General features: G+C 39.9%; 3 non-coding genes across 3 annotated transcripts; 1 reads left to right on the forward strand and 2 right to left on the reverse strand.

Moving 5' to 3' along the window:
- Positions 1-1,636: 1,636 nt before the first annotated feature.
- LOC140706202 (U1 spliceosomal RNA) lies at positions 1,637-1,802 on the reverse strand. Its single transcript, XR_012085877.2, has one exon. It is a non-coding gene; the product is annotated as a U1 spliceosomal RNA (small nuclear RNA).
- Positions 1,803-2,618: 816 nt separating this feature from the next.
- Positions 2,619-2,786, forward strand: LOC140706220 (U1 spliceosomal RNA). The gene has a single exon (XR_013544136.1). It is a non-coding gene; the product is annotated as a U1 spliceosomal RNA (small nuclear RNA).
- A 10,467-nt stretch (positions 2,787-13,253) lies between these two features.
- LOC140706312 (U1 spliceosomal RNA) lies at positions 13,254-13,418 on the reverse strand. Its single transcript, XR_012085951.2, has one exon. It is a non-coding gene; the product is annotated as a U1 spliceosomal RNA (small nuclear RNA).
- Between the last annotated feature and the right edge of the window lie 370 nt (positions 13,419-13,788).

Consider the following 13,788-nt stretch of genomic DNA (forward strand, 5'->3'; position numbering starts at 1 on the left):
ACTCAAATATCCATGGGATAATACTGTATAGACTCGTGGTTAATTCTGTCATGACAGGCATGTAATGCAATTGTCTTGTGGCCACGGCAGCGCTTACATGATATTCTTTCTGAGCATGCTTCTGTTTTTTTCTTGCACAGTTTTATCATATGCTGAATGGTTGACTACATCACTTAGATATATAGGACAAAAGGAGTATAATATTTTAGATTTTTTGCAATGTCATCCTCATCCACATCTATAACATTCTTAAGAAACAACCTTTTACCATCTTTATCTAATTTATATGAACTAGCAGACCGTTGTTCTTAAGGAACATCAGGAATGAATATTCTCCTACATATCCATTGCTGAGCACAGTTACATTTGGAGTACATTAACCAATCTCTATCAACAAGAATATTGGCCTTAAAAATAGGGGTTTGAATCTTATTGGCAACTTATGCTTTAAGGGAAATCATTTATGTTTTCTGCCCTGAGTAGACATTGTCTTTAGGGTAGACATTGTCTAGAGGGGCGGGGTAGAAATCTAATAAATAAATAAATAAAATTTCCATGGCAAATTGCTGCTCGTTAACAAGGTACAATCTAGTGATGGCCCCGTGGATGTATAATGGCTGAGATTCTGTTTTGTGTAAGTTCTGTGGCATAAGATTGATGATCATTCACTTGTTTGTTTGTTTGGAAATTAAACATTTCCTCCTCCAGTCATGAAAACTCTGTAGCACCCAAGTAAAAGTTTTCATCATTTTGAACCAGTGGGGGCTGAAGGACAGGAGGGGAAATATTTAATTACTGTACTAAAAATTGTCACTGCCAGGATGACTTAACTGTTAGTGGCAATTTTTGGTTATTAGACTTCCTCATTCTGTCTTTTGACCCCCATGGGTTTCTGAAGATGAAAGGGATGGGAACAGGAGGGTGAAATATTCATTCTTCCCAATCAAAAATAATAATAAATTGCCCTGGGTTATGATGCCATTAGCCTTATGCTGCAGAATTTACACAGCTAGGATTTCAACCACTATACAATTTGTTCAGAGCTAAATAGATATGCTGATAATTTGCAGCTTGATAGTTAAGCCAGTACATGCTGAGGAGATTAGTGTAGTACTGACTATTTTGAAAGTCATTGGCAAGATGCTATTCTGTGTTCAAAATCATGGTAGTTAAGTACAGTGGTGCCTCGCAAGACAATTTTAATTCATTCCATGGAAATCGCTATCTTGCGAAACCCAGTCCCCACTGGAATGCATTGAAATCTATTTAATGTGTTCCAATTGGGGAAAAAATCACTGTCTTACAAAAATTGTCCATAGAAGACATCATCTTGCAAAACACAGTTCCCCATACTGTACCATATTGGGGGAAAACAATCCCCTCACCTGCTCTGCCTTTGGAAATTCAATGGGTCTCAGATGGCCTTCCCCCTTTTTCTCTCTCCAGCAACAAAGAAAGAGGATTAAAGGAGTCAAAGCAGCCCCTTGACTCTTGATAATGGTGGCTCCTTTTGCCCTGATCCTTTACCACAGGGGAGAAAAAGAAGAAAAATGCAATACAAGACATCACCAAGACTTGCTGCCTCTGCAATAGATTCTGATGAGGAGAAAGAGAGATGAAAAGGAATCTAGAAATACCAGAGAAACCACAAGTGCAATCTCTCATTAACACAAATTATGCAATTGAGTTGCCCACATTTGAGGAAATCACAGGAATCAGCAGCATACCCAAAGTGCAATGGGTGAGCCTCCCCCTGGAAAAACCACTTTTATGACAAGGTATTTCTCCTGCAAGGCATGGATTGGAATGGCCCTTACACCTCATACCCCCTCCTGTCCCCTAACCCCCCAAGGCATGGTGACCCCCCTGGCTGCACCTCCCACTCAGTACAGGGCTGCACAGCCCCAGCATATGTTAATACCTATGGCACGAGAGGATTGTGGGAGGAACACCTAGCCCCTGATGGGGGTCCCACAGGACACCACAAAACACTGAGGAGCTCTCTCGGCCTCTGGCAGGACTAGGGCTGTGCAGCCCTGTACTGAGTGGGAGGTGCAGCCGGGGGGGTCACCATGCCTTGGGGGGTTAGGGGACAGATTCATTTCAACTCATACCTTGTAGGGAAAATTATTGTTGTTTAGTTATGTCTGACTCTTTGTGACCCCATGGACCAGAGCATGCCAGGCCCTCCTATCTTCCACTGCCTCCTGGAGTTGGGTCAAATTCATGTTGGTTGCTTCAATGACACTGTCCAACCATCTCATCCTCTTGATGTCCCCTTCTCCTCTTGCCTTCACACTTTCCTAACATCAAGGTCTTTTCCAAGGAGTCTTCTCTTCTCATGAGATGGCCAAAGTATTGGAGCCTCAGCTTCAGGATCTGTCCTTCCAGTTGATTTCCTTTAGAATTGATAGGTTTGTTCTCCTTGCAGTCCAGGGGACTCTCAAGAGCCTCCTTCTCGGCACCACAATTCAAAAGCATTAATTCTTTGACGGTCAGCTTTCTTTATGGGCCAGTTCTCACTTCCATACATCACTACAGTAAAAACCATAGCTTTGACTATGCGTTGTTTACAGTAGTTGTGTCCAACTCTTCATGACCCCATGGACCCAGAGCACATCAGGAGCATGCAGGGGAAATACCATGTCATAAAAGTGGTTTTTCCAGGGGAGGCTCATCCATTGCATTTTGGGTGTGCTGCTGATTCCTGTGATTTCCCCAAATGTGGGGAATTCAACTGCATTATTTGTGATATCACTGTTTTTTTTTTTTTTTTTTTAACAATCTCTACCCTTTGGTTCCAGGCTGTTTTCACCATCCTCTACCATTTAAATTTGCAGCCCTAGCCCCATTGGTGATGCTTTGCAAGATGGTTTTCCCCCCCATTGAAACATATTAATTACATAAGACCTACTTTTTTATCCCAAAACAGTGGGGGAGAAAGTGTATGCTGCTGTTTTTCCAAGAGGCAGACCCTGGAAAGCCAGCAGCATACACTTTCTTCCCCACTTTTTGGGGATAAAAAAGTAGGTCTTATGTAATTAATGTGTTTCAGTGGGAGAAAAAACTGTCTTGCGAAACAGGGTAAAAAAAGTCTTGGAGGCAAGGATCCAAACATCGTCTAGCGAAAATTGCCCATAGGAACAACCGTTTTGCGAAGTGCAACATTGCTCAAAAAAATCATTGTCTAGCAAATTCCTCATTTTGCGAGGCAATCGTCTAGCGAGGCACCACTGTATATTTCCTTTTCTTGTGACTTGTAATAGTTTTGGCAAAAAAACCATTTTAAGCCAGCAAAAGTAATATAGAGCTTGTCCATACCCACTGTCAAAACAAAAGGAGAGTGTGCTGTTTATATATTGTCCTGTAGCACTTAAAGCATTTTCTGGGCAGTTTATAGTTTAATTGTGCAGGCTACATATCCCCCCCCCCAGTGAGCTGGGTACTCAGTTTACTGACTCCAGAAGGATGGAAGGCAAAATTAATCTTGAGCCAGAATCCTTTGGGATTGAACTCAGGTAGTGAGCAGAGTTTTGACTGCAGTACAGTTTAACCACTGTCAGCCCCTCAATGTTCTGTTGTTTATGTATTTATGTATTTTTTTTCCCACCGGAAGGTACTAAATGTACTAAAAACTCTTAAGATGAGCAGTATAAGTGGCACAAAAGTGATGTTTTATGGTCAAAAGTCAATATCTGGACAGCTGAACGGAAAAATACAGTACAATTAAAACCTATTTAATTTCAAGCTTCATTTTTCAGGTTTATACACCACAAACAAAAATCTTATTTGTGACGTTGAACTAAAACACCAAAGACTCACAAATTCTTGCACACCCTGCATAACTACCGTATTTTTCCATTTGTAAGACAACCCACTGTATAAGATGACTCCCCCTTTTCTAACCCCAAAATTTGAAAATTTGCAGGATCGCTCCCCTTTGATCCTGAAGCCTTTTTATGGCTGCTTCAGAATCAAAGGGGTGTGATCCTGCCGCCCTTTCACTACTGCATTACCCACTTCCTAACCCCGCAGGGCTTAGGAAGTGGGTAATGCAGCCATGAAAGGGCGGCACGCTTGCACCCCTTTGATCCTGAAGCCCTTTCATGGCTGCTTCAGGATCAAAGGGGTGTGATCTTGCCACCCTTTCACTGCTGCTTTACCCTGGGGCTTTGCAAAAGGCAGGGAAAGTGGCTGCCTTCCGTGTATAAAACAACCCTATTTATTTATTTATTTATTTATTTATTTATTTATTTATTTATTTATTTATTTATTTATTTATTTATTTATTTATTTATTTATTTATTTATTTATTTATTTAATATCCCACCTATATAGTCGATTAAGACCACTCTAGGCGGCTTACAACAAAAATATAACATAATTAAAAACAATGCAAGAGTTTTGTGGACTTCCAGCTTGACGTCGCGACAAGACAGCAGCAAGAGGATAGAGCTCTGTCCCCTGGGCTGAATTCTGACCCATTTTGGGACACCGTAGGGTGTCGGAACCACCCTGGAGGGGTGGTGAACTGGGGGAGAAAGCCTGTTGATCACGGGGGGCGGCGGCCACCCTGGTCCGATCCAGGAAACTCCCTAATCAGCCAATGGGCAGAAATAAGCAGCTTCGGCGAGCTTCCAAGTCGCTGGCAGCCGGCTGAGAGAAGCAAGGAACAGCACCTGGCATCGCTGTTTTTCCATCGGGTGAGAATCTTTTTACAACTAATTGCCTACGTACCCCTACATATGGAAAAAAAGAATTGCTATCTTATCTCAGTAACTTTTTAAAGCGGCAGAAAATCTGGTGAGAGGGATAGCTGAAGAAAGTAACTTTTTAAAACTATACTTTAAGAATATTTACAACCTGGCGTTATAAGCTTAAGAGACCTTCCTGCAAATTAAGTGTGGACATTGTTTTGACTATCCAGAGCATTTGGAATGATTCCCAGAAGATGTGACCTTGAATATACTGTTGTTGCTTAAGTCTGAAAAACTTTATTTCCTTGTGAGCTTCTGGCTGGAATTAATCCTAAAGTGGACTTTTCAAAAACTGTTCCTTGGGTCGAATTTGGTTCAACTTTACATAGCCAAAGCGGAACTCTTGAAATGACTCTGGAAATTTGGAATATCTGTTTATAAGCATCTAGGCAGCAGAAACAAAATGGCACAACAAGGACAATTTTGGAATGAAATAAAATCTATGCTTCAAAAAATATTAACGACGGTGAGATCTCATTATCAAGAGGCAAAATTATCTAATCAACATCAGAAGAACTGTACTCCACAAGCAATAGGAAACAACAAGGAAGGAAATGGGAGTATCACAAATGATGTACTGTATGCCAAACCAAGCAGCAGCTTGAGAAAGTTAACCTAAGAGAAACATCAGTCTTGGACCAGAGGAGAGTATCAGGGGAAGACAAAGGGAAAAAAACAGCAAAATTAACCAAAAAAAAGCCTGGAAGACTCATTGAAGATAGACCAAGTACAAAAGGAGTCAGTGGACATAAATCAGAACTACAAAATGGTTTCAGAGGACATGAAAGATGACAGAATGTTTAGAGATATAGCAGGGAATGAAAAAAGAGGAATCAGAGAGGGAATTACCTAGAAAGATGAAAAAAGGGAAAACAAGGCAGGGCCCCTTAATATTGGAAACATGTTTATACTTATCATCTGGATCTGTAAAAGGGTAGATTCTATATATTAAAAGGAGAACTAAACTGAAATAAGGGACCCCGAATCAGGGTAAAGATGTAATATGGTGATTTTTTATTTTAGGCAAACTAAACTAGATATAAAGCTGGGTCAGGGATCTGGAACCACTTTCAATAAGAATGTTATTAGAAGATCCTGAGAACTTTATATAATATGAGAGTAATATTATGATAGTAGTTATATACTAAAATCTGGTTTGAAAGATGGTTGGAATTTGGGGGGATAATCGGGAAGACACTGAGATGTAAAAAACAAATAATTGCAAGCAAGTATGTAACACGATGTTTGACAAGCACAAACAATGTAGATAGATTGGAAAATTAATAAAAAATGTTTTTAAAAATATAACAATGTAATTAAAAACAATTTTATATAATTTTTGTCTAATTATTTTAATTTAAAAGTGTCATTTTATACACGGAAAATATGGTACATATATCTTTCTTCCCTGCATTGTGGACTATGGTGGCCAAAGATGATAGGAATTGTAGTCTTTGTTTGCTGTAGAGCATTAGAATTAGGGTTAGCCAAGGTACAGTACATAGAACCCAACTACAGTGGTGCCTCGCAAGACGACCGCTTCGTTTTATGACGAAATCGCATAATGACGAAGTTTTTGCGATTGCAAAATCGATCGCAAAACAATGTTTCCTATGGAGTTTTTTCGCTTTGCGATGATCGGTTTCCTGCTTCGCTAACCTATTATCGCAAAACGACGATTTCCGCACAGCTGATTGGCGGTTTCAAAATGGCTGCCCACTGTTTTCTGGGACGGATTCCTCGCTGAACAGGCAGCGAAAATGGCCGCGCTATGGAGGATCTTCGCTGGACGGTGAGTTTCAAGCCCATAGGAACACATTAATCGGGTTTTAATGTGTTTCGATGGGCTTTTAAAAATCGCTTTACGATGTTTTCATTCTACAGCGATTTCGCTGGAACAAATTAACATCGTAATGCAAGGCACCACTGTACATATTAAGTGGAATACATATTTCCTCCACCTGTTATCTCTTCCATAGCAGTGCATATATGCTGCAGCAAATTAAGCCAATGTTTACCTTCCAATTATCAATCACAAAACAAAGCAATCTAAATGCCACATAAACAATTGTGGAAATTGTGGGAAATTGCATGGTATGCCAAACAGCTGTCTTTCACTTGAGGGAGCTTATATTCTAAATGCACACCAAACATACGGTCTTGCTTGACCCATACTTAACAGCAACAAATACATGTTATCTGTTTTCAAAAAACGAGTCTAGTGGTTGACTACTGTTTGTCAGATGAATTGTATCTTTATAAAGAGTTTAATGAAGAGTATATGATCAACTAATCACTGAAATAATTTAAAATAATAACCAAAGGCACTCTCTGAATTTGAGTATAATTTTAATATAAAGTAGTATAAATATCTGTCCAGTTACCCTTTGTGACTTCAGAAATGCTATTCAGCCTAGACACTCGTGTCTACATATTCCGTTGTAGTGTCAAGGACAACTTTTTAAAATAGAATCTGATTCCTCAATTCTAATTATATGTATTACCAAACGATTCCTACCCCACCATTTAGAAATGTACACATCAGCATTTTCAGGTATCTAACACCCTCAACTCCACAAACATAAAGTACATTTGGCCTTCATATATTAGCATAAACAGCTATACCTGCATTAAGAGGTGAAATTTGTTCATCTGAGTGTCAGAATAGTTAGCGAAGCACACTTCAGCCTTAGAAAGTTATCACTTTGAGATCTCTTATTTAGGAAAACAAGAAAATGTGTTTATTAAAGGAAGAAAATTGAGATAGAAAGGTTATAGAAATCCTAATCATAAAGGAGCCATGGTTGTTCACTGCATCTCAAAAACAACACCTGTACGGGAGAGAATTTAAGATATTGTTAGAAGGAAGGGAAATGACATTCAACAACCTAGGAACAACAGGTTCAAAGTATACATTGGAGACAGGACATCAGTAGAAACTGAAATTATGTTAATATTCCAGATTTGTGATTCCTTCATACTTCATGTCTAGGAAGTCATACTTACTTCCCAATTACCAGTCATAAATTATCTGCAAACAATGGGCAGTCTGAATAGCTCCTGCTGCGACAATGAGACTGGCTTTCAACACTAGAGACATTTCTTCTTTTAGTGACATGCTATTTGTAAAATATAATTTTACCCTCAGTCTGTTTTGAATGAAGGTTATAGGTCAGAGCAGGTGGATGGTAGTTTAGGAAGCCTGCCAAAATCCATCTTGGCAATACGTGCACTCTCTCAATTCCCCTCTGCTGTTCATCCAAAAATGTGCACCATTAATGCAAGCTGAGGGAATGATTACATAGGTATTTGCATCACTGTATGTCATGCTCCACACTGTTACTTTCAATATTTATTCCATCAGTTACATAGCATCTGCATTAATTGCAAGTAGATCTGGTTGTGCATAAACATGTAGTATATTTGGTTTGTCCAGCAGCACTTTGTGCTTTTTTGGTACTCACATTATTTTGTGTTCCTTTTGGTTGCCAAAACATATGAGTGTGTAACGGTCTACAGTGACTGGAAGCATAAGAAATTACTTATACCAAATCATGTTTTTTTTTTCATCTAATCCAGCACCGGCTGTGCTGGTAGCCAGAATGATGCCTGAAATCTCCAAAAACTTATTTGTGTCCATCTCCCCCATTTAAAAAAAAGTGTTAAAAGGGATTTGGTCAAAAACTGAGTTTCCTGGATTCTCTGAGTGCCCAGCCCATAGTAGTCTGTGAGACAGTCATTGGATATATCCAGATGACATCATTGATGACTCTCAGGGTGTGGTTGTCAGGATCTGGGTGGCAGCTGGGCTTCCCCTGCACCACCACACTGGCAGCTGCAGGACCAGGGCCAGCTTGGTCCCAGGAAGAGCCCATGTGCAGGATCAAGGGAAGACCTACTTAAGGGAGGACTTTCCCTCCCCAAAGCTGCTTCAGCAACATAGGCCTGTGCTTCCCCATATCCCTGTTTTGAGCTCTGGTGTTCTTGAACTCTGCATTCCGGCTCTGGCTCAATACTCTCACTCCTGTGGCCTGATTCCAGTCCCAGTGCTCTAGTTTCTGCTCCTGTGCTCCTATCCTGGCTAGCTGGTCTGTGTGTGAGTTTGGGCTTGGCCCTCTGTGCTGTTGGCTGGGTCCTCGTGCCCTTGCTCCTGCTGTTGAAGGCAACTGTGCTCAACCTGGACCCTGACAGCAGTGTGGTGTGAGAGTGAACCCTTCTCATTTTGCTTGCCTTGATAGGGACTACAACTACATCACAATGGATCAATTAAATTTAAAAAATATTTTCTCCTAGTTCAGTGCTACACGTATATTGCTAAACTTATATAGCACTGATTCAAACATTTACCATATTTTGTCAATGTTGTTTCACTTGCTAAACAGGAAAAAAGAAGCAATTTTAATGCCCGCAAAAGGAGCAGGTAAGAGAATGGTACTAATGGTATAGAGTGGGGAGGAGGAGCTGCATGATACTTGGATCTTACTTGGATGATTAAACATGTCATTGTGAATGACAACAGAGATTTAAGAAAGATTCGCGCCAACTCAGGATAGCCTTCTATATGATCACCCCTTCAGTTGCATCCTATCACCACATGCTGCAAGTTGTCCACATGCAGATAACCACAGATACAAAGATTATGTGGAAATGCTACCCCTTCCAACGTTTCTGCAGGCCTCCTCTCACTGCTGCTGTATTGTGATAAGCAGCCAATCAAGCAACAGATATCTCCTGGAACATCCAATTAAGTGTGCTTGGGAGTGAGGCATAAATGGGGTGTTTTTGTTTTTAATTTTAATCAAAAGATTTGAGCCATCTGTTTCTGGCAGTACTGAGTTTTGGCAGGTCAGTTCATACTTGTGAATCCTACTTTTCAAGTTTACTTCAGTTATCCAAGTAAGTTAACTACAAGCATAAACAGGATTCATTTCTGTAAATATTTTCATAGCATTGCTTCATGTGACACAGTACTGGAGTTTGCCTTTGTATTACAGAATATAAACATTCCCTGAACATGACTTTATAATGTGTAATAGTCATATATAATGTCTGTTTACTGTAATCCTTTTGTGTAATGACTTCTGTCCCAATTCTCTTGCTAAGTAACTTTGGGCCCAAAATTCTCATTTACTTTTTTATTTGTTGCATTGCTAAGGGAAGCATTGGGAACAGTCTGCTACGGGGCTACTAGCATAATTAATATGGCCATTCAGCCAGAATGTTCTGCAGCATCCCTTTCCACTCTTCTTGCCTGTCTGATACTAGTATTTTCTCAAAGCCCGACTGAGGATTGGGTAAAATGCCTAATTTGAGCTCTAAAATAAATATTTATGACATAGAAGCCTAACTGTTTTCTCCCTTTTAGCTAATGATTCAGGACATTGGAATGTATTTTTGGTGATGAAGTGTGTTACAATGATTAATAATAGAAATGATGTGATGCTGAAATAGATGTTTTTCTTTTATATGCAGTCATATACTTTAATGCCTTACTCCTCCATTACATCTTCAAAATGTATTGTGGTATAATGTACATCCTTGCCACCTAACAGAAATACTCCTGTTCAGGGAGCCAGTTATCTGCCTGTTCCTTTCTCTAGGATATGCCATTCCATCTCCCCTGTTCCCAGTTCTTCACCTCCCCAGCACTCAGGTGACTACTGAGTATGCTCATTTTTCATTGGGGTTTTAGGGGATGAGATTATCCACAGGTGGTGCTATTATGATTTATTCTATGCAAACCCTGCATTTCCTGATAATGTTGCTGGTTTCTTCCTCTCATTTCTTGTTGCCGCAGGCCCTATTTGGCTATATGTAGCTTTTGGCAGTCACTGCTTGGGTTCTTTATTAAGAAAGATGGTTCTGTTCATAATCACTGTCCTTCGTCATCTTAGCTGGTCTTTTATTTAAGCGAACAGCTGTTGTCTTTGAGATTCAACAAGTCAATCTTGATCATGCTCTTGTTACCCTTGCATACTCTCTGTCTGCCAGCAGTGAGCCAGCTTTGTTACAACTAGCTTGTCAGGATTTGTTTATTAATATTGAAGATAATTTTAGTTAGACATAATGGGTGTTGTTTCATCTCTCAGGAAAGAAAGTAAGTGGAAATAGTTCTTGAAGACAAAGAGAAGTAATCCCCCTCCCCTCTAGTGCTAACACTCAGAGAGGCCTATTTAAAGTCCCTTCTTTTCTTGTGGAGCAGAGTGTGTGAGGAAATAGAGTGTGGCCTTAATAAACACTAAAGATAAACAACTTCTTCCTCTAATTACACAATGGATAAAATGTTTCAGGCAGGAACCTACACAGCAGATTGTGCTACAAATCTTCCTCAGTAAAACACCTCTTATTTGTTAGTTTACCTAAATTGGCACTTGTTGTCTCAATAATTCACTCAAAGACTCTGGTACCAAGAAAGAATAACATGTTTCAGTATGCTTACAGTTCTTCAGAGAAAAATGTTAACTTGTTACCTCGCTGAGTTTAACAGGTTAACTAGCTTCATTACTGACTAACTGGTTACATCGCTGACAGAACCCTTCACACTCAAATTCTGACAGACCTCATTGCTAACAGACAAAAACCTGACTGGGAAAAGGCGGGAAAAAGAATCTGAGGTAGAGAGGGATCAATTGGCCCCTGCCTAGTTGACTGCCAACAACCCCTGTCCAGATAGGTTTCTTCCAGCCAAATCTATCAAAAGGCATCATTTATTTATTTATTTATTTATTTATTTATTTATTTATTTATTTATTTATTTATTTATTTATTTATTTATTTATTTATTTATTTATTTATTTATTTATAACCCACCTATCTACAGTGGAACCTCTACTTAAGAACTTAATCCGTTTTGGAATGGTGTTCTTAAGTTGAAACGTTCTTAAGTTGAAGCAAAATTTCCCATAGGAATGGACTGAAAACCAATTAATCCGTTCTGGCTGTTTTTTTGTTATGTAGAATATTTTCTCTCATAGGAACTAATGGTTAATACATACTCTACCACTAGGGGGAGATTTTTTTTTTTTAACCTAAGATGACCTAAGGTTAAAAAAAGAGCAGGAAAAGTTTTTTTTTTCCTGTTCTTATCTTGGATTTCTGTTCTCAAGTAGAAGCAAAATTTAGCAAATGGAGCTGTTCTTAAGTTGGATTGTTCTTAAGTAGGGATGTTCTTAAGTAGAGACCCCACTGTAGTCATTTTGACCACTCTAGGCGGCTCATATGCAAGTTACAATATATCCAACATTTCCTTGGCACCTGACAAAATGTTTTGGTCAACCAGTAAGTGGTCACGATGCTTCAAGACAGGTGGTTGGGGGTTCCAGATGCCAACTATGGATATGAGAAATATCTAAGGATATGCCTGGATATAGCTGTTAAAACAGTATATAGGCAAAGCCTTTGCAACTGCAATTGTTATGATTTCACATGTGGAGCACTACAGAACTGGCCCAAAACCCAATTACTTTTTACAGTCTCTTTTTAGATTTATTTCACAGAATTGTTGCAGCACTAATTAAAGAAGCCATTTACTTTTTTTTGTCAATTGACAAGACAGAATGGATTGAAACATAGCTTTCATACCTGGCTTCACATGTAAGATGATTCTAGAATATTTTTCTCCCATTAAGGAATATACTTTGTGGGGGCATGCTGAGTACTAATGTATTTTAAAATCCCATTAATTTTGAGGTATGTGGGGGATGTTAAGTGTGCATTAATCCTTTAGTGAAGTGCATGCAGTACTGTGAAGAAAGAAATAGAAAGAAGAGGTGGTTGGGGGTGATTGGGCATAAGACAGCTTCCTGCCTTCTCACATATCCTTCTTGATCCTTTCTTGGACAGGAGACTGAAAATATCTTGCCTTTTTTATCAGGAGATGAGGGGGCAGCCATGGCTGCCTGTAACCTACATTAGTTAGAATGAGGATATCTGTTATCTTTCTCATTTAAATTTAGTGGACTTAAATACACACTTATTTTCTTAGAACTGGAAATGTTGGGTGTAATTTCTGAATAAGGTTCAGTGGTGCCTTGCTTGACGATTGCCTTGCAAAGAGGAATTCGCTAGACAATGACTTTTTTTGAGCAATGTTGCACTTCACAAAAGGATTGTTCCTATGGGCGATGCAATTTTTGCTGAACTATGTTTGGGTCCTTGCCTTGCAAGGCAGGTTTTTTTTTACCCTGTTTTGCAAGATGGTTCCCCCCCATTGAAACACATTAATTACATAAGACCTATTTTTTATCCCCAAAAAGTGGGGGAGAAAGTGTATGCTGCTGGCTTTCCAGGGTCTGCCTCCTGGAAAAACAGCAGCATACACTTTCTCCCTCACCTTTTGGGGATAAAAAAGTAGGTCTTATATAATTAATGTGTTTCAATGGGGGAAAAACATCTTGCAAAGCATCACCAATGTGACAAAGGCTGCAAATTTAAATGATAGAGGATGGTGAAAACAGCCAGGAACCAAAGGGTAAAGAGATTGTTTAAAAAAAAAAACCAGGGAAATCACAAGTGTAATCCCCCATTAACACAAATTATGCAGTTGAGTTCCCCACATTTGGGGAAATCACAGGAATCAGCACACACCCAAAGTGCAATGGATGAGCCTCTCCCTGGGAAAGCCACTTTTATGACATGGTATTTCCTCTGCAAGGTATGAGTTGGAATGGCCCTTGCACCTCATACCCCCTTCTGTCCCCTGACCCCCCAAGGCATGGTGACCCCCTGGCTGCACCTCCCACTCAGTATAGGGCTGCACAGCCCCAGTCCTGCCAGAGGCCAAGAGAGCTCCTCAGTGTTTCGGGGTGCCCTGCGGGACCCCCATCAGGGGCTAGGTGTTCCTCCCACAATCCTCTAGTGCAGAGGTATTAGCATATGAGATGGCTGGACAGTGCGAAGCAACCAACATAAAACTGACACAACTATGGGAGGCAGTGGAAGATAGGAGGGCCTGGCGTGCTCTGGTCTATGGGGTCACGAAGAGTCGGACACGACTGAACAACTAAACGACGACGAATACCTTATGCTAATA

Source organism: Pogona vitticeps, chromosome 3 (genome assembly GCF_051106095.1).
Source record: "Pogona vitticeps strain Pit_001003342236 chromosome 3, PviZW2.1, whole genome shotgun sequence".
NCBI classification, from domain to species: domain Eukaryota; kingdom Metazoa; phylum Chordata; class Lepidosauria; order Squamata; family Agamidae; genus Pogona; species Pogona vitticeps.